General features: G+C 50.3%; 1 pseudogene; it reads right to left on the bottom strand.

The window, feature by feature from the left end:
• Nucleotides 1-2,104: 2,104 nt before the first annotated feature.
• LOC123051102 (verprolin-like) lies at nucleotides 2,105-4,923 on the bottom strand (annotated as a pseudogene).
• Nucleotides 4,924-14,665: the final 9,742 nt, after the last annotated feature.

Raw genomic sequence — 14,665 nt, 5'->3', positions numbered from 1 at the left:
CCTCATCTCACCTCGGCACGACGCGCGCGCGCCGCGGGGACAAGCCGGAGCTTATTTTTGCCGCTCAGGAACGAATTAATTAATCAGGGAATAATTAACGAGTTGCTAACAGGACTGTGGGCTGACTTGCGTTCCCGGGATTCGTCGACTCCGTTCGCGGGTGTGCGACCCTTCTCCGGGAACGACGACTCCCTTCCCGGGAGTGCGTCGACTCGGTCGTAGGCCTCCTCCAGGCCCACGACTTCCTACTCGACGGCCTATATAAGAAGGCTCTGCCCAGTGGAGTGACGCGTAACCTAACCGTCATCTACTGTTCCTCACTCTGCGCTGTCTCCGACAACCCCATCTCGACGACCGCGTGCAAGGTTGGTCAGGAGAGCAGGTGCCTCCGGAACCCTGTCGTTCGAGATCTTGCCCGGGAGAACGGCAATAAGGTTTTTGGGGAGCGTCTCGACGCGACTGCTCCTGATCCGTCCCCGGCTCCGTCCGCCTCTGCTTCCACTCCTTCCCCTGCATCGACACCATGGCCGCCGCCGCCAAGAAGAAGGCCACTGAAGACGCCGAGGCTGCTGCCGCCGCCGCAGTGTTGGCCTGGCCAACCGGAGGGTATGATCTGCTCATCCCTCGTTCAGTCGTACTTGTGCTAGCCGTATATGTGCTGCTCATAGATGGTTCGCTTCTATATTCTGTACGTGCTAGTATGCTTAGGTATCGGTATGAGATGCATACCATATTTGCGATGCTTACTGTTTACTCGTGGATTAGTCTAATTGGAAAAGTGCTAATATTTCCAACAATTTGCACTTGATTTTCACTGGTTTCCACTGGAGTATATAGTATCGTGCATTCGTGCCTCTTATTATTTCCACTCTAATTCCCATTTCGATTGGCAACTTCATCCCCGACTGACACAAAGGGAGTAAAAATCCAGCCAAATTAGGGGAGAAAAACACATTTAGGTACTTTATAAAGTATATTGTACCTATTCCCTTACACATTCCAGCCAAATTAATGTACACAAATCCAAATTTTAACCGCCTGGGGTGTACCGGCCGAGGCCAACACAAAAGAGACAGAAGCATGACACCAAACCGGGTGTGTACTATGTGGGACAGAAACAAACAATTTGAAGCGGTGCAGTACACATTGCCACAAGTCCCTAGCTAAACTAAACACATCCAAATCAGGGAAAAGACATTCCATGGAAAAGTACAAATGATTCAGCATCAGCTAGCAAACCAAGCAAGAAACAATATCTCTCTGCTTTTCACAGTCCTTGAGTTTGCTGTCTGCACATTTTATAATCCGGGCTAACACCATTTCCCCACAAAGATGCTGATCCTTTGCATCACACACACTCTCTCCATCTCAGTTTGAAACAATATAAAAATGATGCTGCAGGTACTGATGGGATAGTTAATATACTACTGCTGAGATTACCGGTGAGATTTGAAAGCAAGCATGCATGCTGATCCAGGACTACTCCAGTGTGTAGTAGTAGTACTACTAATGTTGATAGTATACCTTCCTCCCTCTTTTGTCTGTCCCTACCAGCACAAGATACCACTGCTGCCCACATTATGATGTCCAATGCTGGCCGTTGAGATCTACATTCAAAACTCCAATTGCATGCATGCAGCCATGCAGCATATGCATCAGCAAATTGTGTCGACATCCTAGGCAATGGCATAAGAAAAATAAATAAGCACTCCTCGTATGTAACACGCAAATTTCTGGTATTATTTTCAAGTTGCAGTTTAAGTTCTTGGATCAACATGAAACCATCCTTAACCATACCCACAGCTCATTCCATGCAAACTAAACATTTTGGCAGTTGTAGTGACATTTTTGCAAAGCTCCACATTTTTTTACACAACGATTTTTGGTTCGTCGACGCGCAAGTGTAGGTGGTCAATATCCGCGAAGTTTCATACTCCCTCTATTCCGAAATACAAATCTTTTTAGAGGTTCCAAGAAAGACTACATACGGAGCAAAATGGACGAATTTATATTTTAAAATATGTATATGTTCATCCGTATGTTGTCCATATTGAAATCTCTAGAAGGACTTGTATTTAGGAACGGAGGGAGTAGAAACAAAAAATGAGAAATGGGAATGTATCATCATGATGTTGATCAAAATTACAAGATGAGATCGATGGTTCATTATGTACACCTGAAATCTAAAATTTAAAGAGAAAAAAAGAGAGGGAAAGAAAGTAATTATAGTAACTCATCCAGAACTACTACTACTACCAAGAGTAGTAAAACCCATGCGCACGCACACCAAAGCGAAGCCACCGGCCTGCCACCCGTCGTCATCGCGGCCGTCGAACAGTGATCTGAGGGAGCCGCAGCGGCGGTCGGTTGGTACGGCCGCCCTGCCGCGGAGCGTACGCCCGCCCGCCGCATGGGTGTCAGCGCCCGCCCGTCCCCCGCTGATTCCGTTGGGATCCGGCGACGTCACCCGGCGTCACGCCTGCCCAACGGCTAGCTACCTCGGCGCACGTGCCGGCGACAACGACCAGGACGACGGAGGGAGAGATTCCCTGAGGAGCGCGTCCAGGACCAGCTCGGCCACGTCCTCCGCCACGTCGCCGGCCTCCTCCGCCACCGCCGGGTGCCGCGCCAGCCCGCGCACGCTCGCCGAGTCCAGGTCCAGTGCCACCAGCGCGTCGATGTCGCCCACCACCCTGCAGTCCGCCGCCGGGAACGCCTTCACCGTGCTCCATAACTTGGATAGCAGCGCCGGCCCGTGCGGTCTTGTTGCGGGGGAGGCGCCGTTGTCGTCGAGGTGGAGGAGATCGGCGAGGATTTCTTGTGCTAGGTGGAAGAGGAGCTTCCGGTTCCAGCGGTGCCGGAGCGGGCCCTGGCGGCGGTCGTCGGAGTCGTCCGCGGGGAGGTCCAGCTCCAGGAGATGGAACACGATCGGGTCCACCGGGGATGACATGGAGTGGCCCTTGAACGGCCGGTGCGGCGGCGGCACTGCGCGCATGAACCCGCCACGCTCCAGCACCGTTCGCAGGTAACCGTACTCGGGGTCGTCCTCCAGCGACGAGGACGAGGACGATGTGGACGCAACCGCGGGAAGAAGTAATCTGCGGCGGTGGTGCTGGTCGACGACGCGCGCGTGCGAGCTCGCCGCCGGCGCGGTGGCTCCTGCGACTGTGGAAGGAGACGACGGGGGTGCCGCCTTTTCAATCGTTGTCTCGGCTGGCGGTTCTTGACCCGCGTCGCGAAGCGCTCGCACCCGTCTGGTGGTCGCTTGCACTGGACGGCCTGCGGCGACAGCGGCGCCGCTCTGGTCGACGTCGTTGGAATTGGATGATCCGGTGGCGGTGGCGGAGGCGGTGGCCGCGACGGTTTCGCGCGCATCGGCGGCGGGGGCGGTGGAAGCCTCGGGGCGTGTGGCTGCTGCTGATCGGCTTGTGCTTTCGCCTGCGGCGTCGGCGGCGCGGTCGGTGTGACGACGGAAGCTGCCGCTGCTGGAACTTGGACCACCACCATCTTCTTGTCCTCCACCGCAGACGGAATCGCGTTTTCCTTGTTGTCGCAGCCCGCGCTCGCCGTCGTCGGCTTCTGCTTGCCGCCGGACTTGCGGTTGGTGACGGTCTCCTTGGCCTGCCTGACGATCTCGCGGGCGTGTTCCTTGGCGTCCCTCCGCCGGTGCCCCACGGCGTCCCCGTCCCTCCTATCCTTCTTCTTCTTCGCCGACGTCGGCGAGGTCGGCATGGACATGTACTGCGCCGCCCTGTCGAGCACGTTCTCCTTGAGCACCTGCAACGACAGCCGCGGGCGGTCCACCACGTCCCACGCGGAGGCCGTCCTGGCCGACGACGCGGACGCCCGCGGCGTGTCCGGGAGCGACCTGGCGTCGCCGGCGCCGACGTTGCAGCTGAGGCTCCGCAGCGGCTGCCGGTTCATGGACTCGGGGATGACCCGCTTCTTCTTCTCCTTGACGGCCGCCGCCGCCGCCGCCGCCCTGGGATTGTTGTTGCCCTTCTTGAGGCCCGGCGAGGGCGAGCAGGCGTCGTCGGGGAGGCCGTCGATGCCCATGAGGCGCGCGACGAGGCTGGGCGTGCGCGGCGTCCCGGCCTCGGACGGCGGCGCGGTGGCCCGGCCTCCCGTGCTCCTCCTGCCGGCCACCGCCAGCGCGTCGAACGCCGGCTCCACCTGCACGCCGATCTGGATGTCCCGCAGCTGGTCCGCGTCCAGCTCCAGGCTGTTCCTCGGCGCCTCCAGCCCTGCATTTGCAAATCGATCGGATATGTCAAATGAAGTCACTTCCCATGGACTAGTAGCTCTCTGCACTCAGTTGCAATTGCAATTGCATCAGTTTAGTTAGCGTACGTACCTTTCTCGTGGGGTGAGGGAGAAGGAGAGTTGAGCTTGTGGGAACCGGAGACGACGGCGGTGGCCGTGGCGGCAACGGAGGAACCGTCGGAGGAGGGAGGGCGGCCGACGCAGCCGGCGCCGGGGGCGAAGATGAGGTAGTGGACCATGGACATGCAGCCGGGGCCGGGGTTGCCGGCGATGGCGTCGGCGGGGAGGCCCCTGGGCGTGGCCGGCACGGACCGGCTCCGCGAGTACCACTTCATGCCACCCGATCACCCTCAGAGTGCAACGAGGTGTTGCTTGGCGCTGCTGGTGGGAGGGAACAGAGTGGAGTTTGAAAGTTTGAGACGGAGCTGGAGAGGGCGATGCCTGTCAGGCGGTAGTTAAGGTGAGCTACGGGAGAGGGTGATGCTGCTGGCCGGCTGGCTGGCTGCTACTAGTAGTACAGGAGAGTGAGTGAGTGAGTGAGGCCGGGAAACCCGGAGGCCCGGGATTTCAGAGTAGTGGTGGGAGGTGAAATCGTTTTCAGAGCAGAGCACAGCAGCTGCTGCAGAGAGCGAGCGAGGAACTCGAAGTGTTTGGAGGTAGAATCTGGTGGTGGTGCATTGGGGGATGGGGGGTGAGGTGGATGGATGATGGACGTCTAGCTGGGTGATTGTTTGTTGGCCAGGCCGGAGAAGACAGTGTAACAGGAGAAAGTTGTTACAGTATCATGCAGTGAGGCTGATGGCGATCCTTCCTGCTGGCACACCCCATGCACGCCTATGCTGGACTGTCACTCTCTCTGTATTGCTATGCCGTTTGTTTTTTCAAAAAATGGATCTCCTGCTCCGTGTGCCCCGTGGACATTTTTTTGTTTAAACACACCACTTGATCTGTCAACTTGTCCGTCCTGTGAACACATGTAACGGTGTGGCGGCACATCAGCATCACTCACGCCACTTCTACAGCATTACTTAGCAAATCTGTCCTCTAATCACCCGCGGGCTCATCTGGACGTGTCAACGGACAATGACTGATCACCCTTCAGTGTCCTTTTCCACAATCGGATACCTCATGAGGAAAAAATTCTCAAATTCACGCAATTACACGCAACATAAAACCTAGTCTAATCTTCACCGGCACCCGTCCTTGTTGTTCTTTTCCGTGCCCATGTCCGATGGCCGTGAGACCTGCAAAGTGGAGGTTCGGTCGCCACTGAGGAAGAGTGGGACATGGGACGTGCGACTCCGCCTTCACGACCTCGGCACCGAAGGCTACCGCGCCCTTTTCCTTTCACGGTGGGCAGTCCGCTTCATAACACTCGATGGGCGGTGATGCATGCCGACGTTTATCTCCGACTCGGAGCCCGACACCACGGGGAAGACGCGCCGCCGAAGGGGTTGCATCGCCATCCTGGCGTTGGGGTGCCAAATCGACCGCACCGTGTCTGGCGAGGCAGTGGTCACACGCTTCCCGCCACCAAGCTCGGTGGATCCAAGTTCCCTTTGCACAGACGCAATGGATTCCTGCCGGGTCGAGTCTGACCACGGTCGCGTGGACTCCTCTTGGCCATCTCCTCCTCGTGGCCACATGGGATGAGGTCCCAATCGACAGGTCGGGACATCTCGGAGTCGGATCCGTTGCCAGTCATACCAGAGAAGGCTGGAGATCATCGGAACGGAGCTTCGGACGGAGTGGTGTGGAGTTGACGGGATTGTCTAGGGTTTGGTCCATGATGTGGATGGGGACCAATATATGTGGGGATGGGGTGGACCAGCATGGGCCGGATCCTAGGTGGCAGATGCTCCCGGGCGCATCTGATCCTCCCAAATCCGCCCTAGATATGGGATGGATATAAGGGTGACGGTCAGCCTGGACGTACAGAGTGAGTGTGAGGCGTATGGTTAGGTCATGATTTTGTGATCGTTCACTGACCAGGCCATCTATCCCGACGGTTGTGAAGCATTTGAGGAGTCCGGTTGTAGATGCTCTAATTTCAGAAACCTTTTTTTTTTTGTGAAAGACAAAGTTTTCCTTTACTTTCAGTAGCCAAAAATAATACCGCAACGAACTTATCAGCTGTATATATCCAGTAAATCTCTTGCTACGGAGCATGCAGTGATTATCAGTCGATCGTGTTGTACTTATGCATGCATGCATGCACGGTTAATCTAGGTTATCCCGGCAGGTGCTTGCAAGTGTGACCTTCAGTTAACTTCTACCCCCCTAATCCATTCACAGATACAAGATGTTTTGAATATTTCAGTATGAATTGTATACGGACGGTAATGAGTAAACGAACACATGTACATGCAGTTTTAAAAAAATAGTATGACATTTTATATTTTCAAACAGAGGAAGTGTATATACAATTAAAAAGAGAAGAAGGTTAGTGTACTTCCACCGGCCCATGCATGTGCATCAGTGCATGCATGCATGTGAATGAAAATTACTAGTACTTGTGCCAAAAGTTGGGCAGGCATGCAGCAAGAGAGAAGGAAAGGCTTATGATGATAGTCCAAGCTTTGCTTCCTTGCCTGAACTCTTTCGGACAACCCCAGAAGGCTCGCTTTGGGACTCGGAAAGCAGGGAATCATCCACCCTACATATATTTGCATTTGCATCTCCTTTCTCTTTCTTTCTTGAAAGCACTTTGCATTTCTGAGGAGGAAGACGACGGCACGACGGACGACCGGACGATGATACCACCAAAGGTCGAGCCAAACCGAATGGTGCTCACATGCACATGTACTCGTACATGCTACACCTCGTCGCCCATGCATGCATCTCGATCCATGCTGGCCACTCGTCCATGCATCTCTCTAATTGCCAAAGGTTTAATCCTCTCATTTAAAAGGTCAAATCCTCCCACAAGTGTAGCAGTACTCCTTCCATAGTTAATTTGGTAATTAATCCCCATGTCGATGCGATGCGGGCATATGCCATATTCACGCCAGTCGGTCCAGACAGGCGGTTTAACTACCGCGGTAATTTACCGAGGTGATTAAGTACCAGCGGATAGGGAATCATGGTGACGTTTTGAGCCCTCATTGGCCGCACTGAAATTGATGCACACTCCGAATCTTCCTGACATGAGATGCAGCCAGACCCCAGCAGTGGTGGCTGCACGCTGCCGCCGTGACCACCACTGGAGTCGCTCATCTTCTTCCTCTACAGTAACAATTGTAGCAGTAGAAGTACGTAATTTTTTTACCATCTTTTTCAGCCCATCTTCTTCCTCGTAACCACGCTGGGTGCTGTTTTGTTCGCATCGCACCCGAAAGGAAATGAAAAACAAAAGAGTGTGCAGGCTGTTTTGACCTGAAATAAAATGCATGCGGTTCAAAAAGGAAAAAAAATGCATGCATACGATGTGGGTGATTAATTATTGGAACTAGTACTAGCGACTGTGCTGGAGGCAGATTAATCAATGTGGGTACTAGATCAGATCCGTCCGTCCGTGTAGCGGAGGGGATAGTAGTAGATTTGTTTGTGTCAGGTATACGTTGGGGATTTGAATCGGGGCGCGTGGTTTGAAAATTGAAATGCATGCGACCAGTGGATGCATCCGCACATGCCGTACCATTTTGGCGGATCCATTGGCCCATCACTTAATTTATACGGGTAGTGAGACCGCAGGGTATATCGATCGGATGCATCTACTAATTTACTCCAGCTATTACATGTTTCTTTTACTTGCTCGCTATCAGTGGGGCTATGAGGGGCGTTGTGGCGTGCTGAGCCATCTGGCGGCGGTGATGGTACTATCCAAGCTATCGGCGTCGAGGTTCGGCAGGTTGAGTGAGCGCTTTCTGCTTCTACGTGTTTGGCTGGTCCTTTTTTTTTTGTGTGCGCCCTACTGACATGCCGCATTCGGTTTCGCATCATTGAGCCTGGACGGGAGCGGCCTTTTCGGGATGCAATGGTGCGACAGGATTGGCGAGAAATCAAGGCTCATTTTCTGCGGTTATTGAGCCCCTTTACCAAGCCAGTAGGAACGCTAGTCTTAGCTCTTAGATGAGCATCGACCCATGGTTCGATGACACTTGGAGCCACATCGAATGGGTAGTACCCCCATTGGGATTGGAGAAGGATTGTGTAAGGGCATCAAAGAAGGCCAGGGCATGGTACTAGCTTCCTTGTACCTCTAGTTTGGCATTGACATAAAGTTGTGTCTCATTTTTCTTTTCTGTTGTTGTCTTGTGCTTGTTGCTCTTGTACTTTAAATTGAGTATAAAGCTTTTCTACTTTGAAAGTAACTAGTTGAACATAAGTCGGAGCTGCTTAATCCAGTGGAGGTGAATCCGACTGCTTTTTTTCCCTCTCTCTTATTTTTAGAAGGAGGTTAAATCCTTGGCCTCTGCATCATTGTGGTACGCGCAATCATTTCAAAAAGGAGGTGAATCCGACGGCTTGTGGCCACTATAGTACAAAAAGATGAGGTGGGGGTTGGACGGTAGTGGTGGCAGCCGGCAGGTTCGTATAGGGCTGTTGGCAAGTCTACCACGATGTGGCATGAGGTTGGGGGCAGGACGACATGAACGATGAGCACCGTAGAGAGGAGTGGCCTGCGACGGAAAACATGAAAATACCTTTTTTTCCAAGAAACATGAAAATGCCATTAAAGCAGCACAAATCCGGCCGGACAGCTTGATAATTGGCAATGGGTTACGGGGCCAGTTTTTTTGGCGATTCTGCCAGAATCGCCCCCCTCCTCAGCTTTACCCAGAATCGTCATTCAATATTTTTTTCTACAATCCTAGCTAATTAGACCTTAACTAGATAGAGTTGTAAAAAAAAATGAAGTGACGATTCTGGGAGAAGTTGGGGAGGGGGGTGATTCTGAATCGCCCCAATGAACTGGCCCTACATTGTCATCAGTGATGATGTGACGACCGAGAAGGTAGGAAAATCATGGTGTGTTTGGAGATGGGTAACTGCTAGCTAGGCAGGTAGAGTCTGCGGCCGGCGTGTGACTACGTAGAGTGCACATGATTGTTTCCTACTACGTGCAGGCATGCATGTGCTTGTCCGTGTGTATTCCGATTCTCGCTACTAGCTTTGTTCGTGTTCTTTTGAACTTGAAAATGGAGCTAGGCCGGCACGCCGGCGCCACACCCTACGGTGCAGCGCCTGACCCTTTTGTGTAGCGCCCGCCACGCCGGCGCCACATCCAACGGTGCAGCGCCTAGCTCTGGGGCGTTGCACCTCTGTCCACCGTGGCAGCCCATGGGCCCGCACCCAGCCGTGCAACGCCTCCGAGCTAAGCGCCGCACATGTAATGTGCAGCGCCTAGCCGCTACACTAGTAGAAAAATAGGCTTCCATACGCCCCCATTAGTCCCCAAAATAATCGAACCGCAACAAAAGGGGTCTTTAGTCGCGGTTCGGGAGGAGACCCGCGACCAACTATCTGGGCCCAGCGCGCTCGGTCGACAGCTGGCGGACGGCAGGGGCTTTAGTCCCGGTTGGGCTGGCCAACCGGGACTAAAGGTCCCCGAAGGCCTTTAGTCGCGGTTGGCCAGGCCAACCGGGACTAAAGGCCCATCCAGCTGGCGGACGGGAGGGGCTTTAGTCGCGGTTGGCCTGGCCAACCGGGACTAAAGGTCCCCGAAGGCCTTTAGTCGCGGTTGGCCAGGCCAACCGGGACTAAAGGCCCATCCTTATATATAGGACTCAGCTCACTTCACAATTTTCAGAAGGGGGTGGTGGGTTTGCTTTTGGTTCCTCCTATGCACACAAGGTGTTCGATGAAATGCCCGAGAGCCTGAAACAAACATGATATGAAGTGTCCGAGCCACACTTGAGCTTTCTCATTTATTTTTCCTCCGCGATCGCGGTTAGCAACTTGAACCTTTCATGTGTCATTGATAAAATACGCATGTGTGTAGTTCATTGTTTAATTTGTATTATTTCTAGCTAGTTAGTTTAACAAATGCATGATGGTTAATTATATACTTTATATAATAATAATGCAGATGAATCGGCAATGGATGTACGGTCCCCGACTCTCCGGCGAGTTCACTACGGGTTTGAAAGATTTCCTCGTAGTGGCAAATGCGAACAAGCAGCAAGGTTTTATTATCTATCCATGTGCTGTCTGTAAGAATCAGAAGGGTTACTCCTCCTCAAGAGACGTTCACATGCACCTGCTTCGGCACGGTTTCATGCCAAGCTATAATTGTTGGACCAAGCATGGAGAAAGAGGGGTTAGAATGGAAGAAGATGAAGAAGGGGATGATATCGATGACAACTATCATGATCATTTCGGTGATACTTTCATGGAGGATGATGCTGAAGGTGGGGAAGGGTTAGGTGAAGGTGAAGAAGAGGCACATGATGAGCCCGCTGATGATCTTGGTCGGACCATTGCTGATGCACGGAGACGCTGCGAAACTGACAAGGATAGGGAGAATTTGGATCGCATGTTAGAGGATCACAAAAAGTCGTTGTATCCAGGATGCGATAATAGTCTGAAAAAGCTAGGCTGCACACTGGATTTGCTAAAATGGAAGGCACGGGAAGGTGTAGGTGACTCATCATTTGAAAATTTGCTGAAAATGTTGAAGAATATGTTTCCGAAGAATAACGAGTTGCCCGCCAGTACGTACGAAGCAAAGAAGGTTGTCTGCCCTCTAGGTTTAGAGGTTCTGAAGATACATGCATGCATTAACGACTGCATCCTCTACCGCGGTAAATACGAGAATTTGAATGAATGCCCTGTATGCACTGCATTGCGTTATAAGATCAGAGGCGATGACCCGGGTGACGATGTTGAGGGCGAGAAACCCAGGAAGAGGGTTCCCGCCAAGGTGATGTGGTATGCTCCTATAATACCACGGTTGAAACGTCTGTTCATGAACAAAAAGCATGCCAAGTCGTTGCGATGGCACAAAGAGGACCGTAAGTCCGACGGGGAGTTGAGACACCCCGCTGATGGAACGCAATGGAGAAAGATCGACAGAGTGTTCAAAGATTTTGCAGCTGACGCAAGGAACATAAGATTTGGTCTAAGTACTGATGGCATGAATCCTTTTGGCGAGCAGAGCTCCAGCCATAGCACCTGGCCCGTGACTCTATGCATCTACAACCTTCCTCCTTGGTTGTGCATGAAGCGGAAGTTCATTATGATGCCAGTGCTCATCCAAGGTCCAAAGCAACCCGGGAACGACATCGATGTGTACCTAAGGCCATTAGTTGATGAACTTTTACAGTTGTGGGCCAGACCTGGTGTACGTGTCTGGGATGAGCACAAAGGAGAGGAATTTGACCTACGAGCGTTGCTTTTTGTAACCATCAACGATTGGCCTGCTCTCAGTAACCTTTCGGGACAGACAAATAAGGGATACAATGCATGCACGCACTGCTTACATGAGACTGAAAGTGTACGTTTGGTTAATTGTAAGAAGAACGTGTACCTGGGTCATCGTCGATTTCTTCCCCGAAATCATAACGTAAGAAAGAAAGGCAAGCATTTCAACGGCAAGGCAGATCACCGGCCGAAGCGTGCGGAACGTACTGGTGCTGAGATATTTGATATGGTCAAGGATTTGAAAGTCATCTTTGGAAAGGGTCCTGGCGGACAATCAGTTCCGCGGGGAGTTGACGGGCACGCACCCATGTGGAAGAAGAAATCTATATTTTGGGAGCTAGAATATTGGAAAGTCCTAGATGTCCGCTCTGCAATCGACGTGATGCATGTTACGAAGAATATTTGCGTGAACCTGCTAAGCTTCTTGGGCGTGTATGGGAAGACAAATGATACAAAGGAAGCACGGCAGGACCAGCAACTTTTGAAAGACCCAGATGACCGGCATCCGGAATGGTTTCAAGGTCATGCCAGCTACGCTCTTACCAAAGAAGAGAAGGTCATTTTTTTGAATGCTTGAGCAGTATGAAGGTCCCGTCTGGCTTCTCGTCGAATATAAAGGGAATAATAAACGTGGCGGAGAAAAAGTTCCAAAACCTGAAGTCTCACGACTGCCACGTGATTATGACGCAATTGCTTCCGATTGCTTTGAGGGGGCTCCCACCGGAAAATGTTCGAGTAGCCATTGTGAAGCTATGTGCATTCCTCAATGCAATCTCTCAGAAGGTAATCAATCCAGAAGATCTACCACGGTTACAGAACGATGTGGTCCAATGCCTTGTCAGTTTCGAGTTGGTGTTCCCACCATCCTTCTTCGATATTATGACGCACCTCCTGGTCCACCTAGTCGAAGAGATTTCCAATCTCGGTCCTGTATTTCTACACAATATGTTCCCCTTTGAGAGGTTCATGGGAGTATTAAAGAAATATGTTCGTAACTGTGCTAGGCCAGAAGGAAGCATCGTCAAGGGCTATGGAAATGAGGAGGTAATTGAGTTCTGTATTGACTATGTTCCTGACCTTAAGCCGATTGGTATTCCTCAATCGCGGCACGAGGGGAGACTAAGTGGAAAAGGCAAGATCGGAAGGAAATCCACGATATGTATGGACGGTCATTCCATGACTGAAGCACACCACACAGTTCTGCAAAATTCCAGCTTTGTGGCTCCGTACTTCGAGCAACACAAGAATATTTTACGCTCGGACAACCCGGGGAAGCCTGAATCCTGGATTAGAAAGGCCCACATGGAGACTTTCGGCAGTTGGTTGCGAAAACATTTAATGAATGACAATGATGTTGCAGATCAGCTGTACATGTTGGCCAAGAAACCATCTTCGACTATAACGATTTTCCAAGGGTACGAGATAAATGGGAATACATTTTACACCATCGCCCAAGATAAAAAGAGCACCAACCAAAACAGTGGTGTCCGCTTTGATGCAGCAACCGAGAATGGGCGAAAGGTCACATATTATGGTTACATAGAGGAGATATGGGAACTTGACTATGGACCCTCCTTTAAGGTCCCTTTGTTCCGGTGCAAATGGTTCAAGCTAAGAGGAGGTGGGGTAAAGGTGGACGAGCAATACGGAATGACAATGGTGGATTTCAACAATCTTGGTTACCTTGACGAACCATTCGTCCTTGCCAAAGATGTCGCTCAGGTTTTTTATTTGAAGGACATGAGTAGCAAACCGAGGAAACGGAAAGATAAGAAAACGATCAGTACATCATGCGATGATCCAAAGCGCCACATTGTTCTTTCAGGGAAAAGAAACATCGTGGGAGTGGAGGACAAGACAGACATGTCAGAAGATTATAATATGTTTGGTGAAATTCCGCCCTTCAAAGTGAACACTGACCCAAGCATTAAGTTAAATCATGAGGATGCTCCATGGATACGGCACAATCGTAAGCAAGCAGGGACACAAGGGAAGAATTGATGTGTAATAATTTATTGTACCAAACTTTGTATTTGGTCGATGAACTGAATGATGTATCAAACCTTTTGTCAAACCTTCAAGGGATTTTAAAATGAATTAGTTTTATTTTTCTGATTTTTTGATATATAATTGTATTTTTAAGATTTTAAAATGAATTAGTTTTATTTTTCTGATTTTTTTGATATATTATTTGTATTTTTAAGATTTTAAAATGAATTAGTTTTATTTTCTGATTTTTTGATATATAATTGTATTTTTAAGATTTTAAAATGAATTAGTTTTATTTTCTGATTTTTTGATATATAATTGTATTTTTAAGATTTTAAAATGAATTAGAAACAAAATAATATAAACTTTAATAAAATATATAAGTACAAACAAAATAAAATAAATTTTAATAACATAAATAAAATTGATTCAACTAAAATTATCGAAGTATTTTCTGTTCAAAATCATTGAAAGCTAAAAGAATTTTCATAAAGAACTTTTTTTGTTAGAAACTTTAATAGCAAAAATAATTATCATAAAGTAAAATAAATAAGTAATTAGAAACAAAATAAAATAAAATAAATAAGTTTTTTGTTGTAAGTAGAAACAAAACAAAATAAATAAAGCAAAAAAGAAAACAAAAAACAGGCAAAAAATAAAAAATATGCCACCTACTGGGCCACCACGGCCTGAATACGAATAGAAACCCATTAATGGGCCAGGATTCAGGCCTGCAGAAGGCCCAATAGGCCCACAGGCACATAGTGACAGAATAGGCCCGTAAGCCTGCATTTGAGAGGAGCTCGAAGTGGTCAGCGCAGCCGCGCTTATAAACCACTGTCGAAGCCTCTCGGCTAGCGAGGTGGGACTAAACATCCCACCGCACCGCGCCAGTTCCAGCACAATGCCTTTAGTCCCGGTTGGGGAGGCCGACCGCGACTAAAGGGTACCCTTTAGTCGCGGTTGTTGTCCCCAACCGCGACTAAAGGGTCTTTCTGCGCGGGAACGAAAGCGGCGCCAAAACCCTTTAGTCCCGGTTGGGGAGGCG

This window comes from Triticum aestivum, chromosome 2D (genome assembly GCF_018294505.1).
Source record: "Triticum aestivum cultivar Chinese Spring chromosome 2D, IWGSC CS RefSeq v2.1, whole genome shotgun sequence".
NCBI classification, from domain to species: domain Eukaryota; kingdom Viridiplantae; phylum Streptophyta; class Magnoliopsida; order Poales; family Poaceae; genus Triticum; species Triticum aestivum.
Note: the sequence above shows the minus strand (reverse complement) of the source record. Positions and strands in the feature narration are given on the sequence as shown.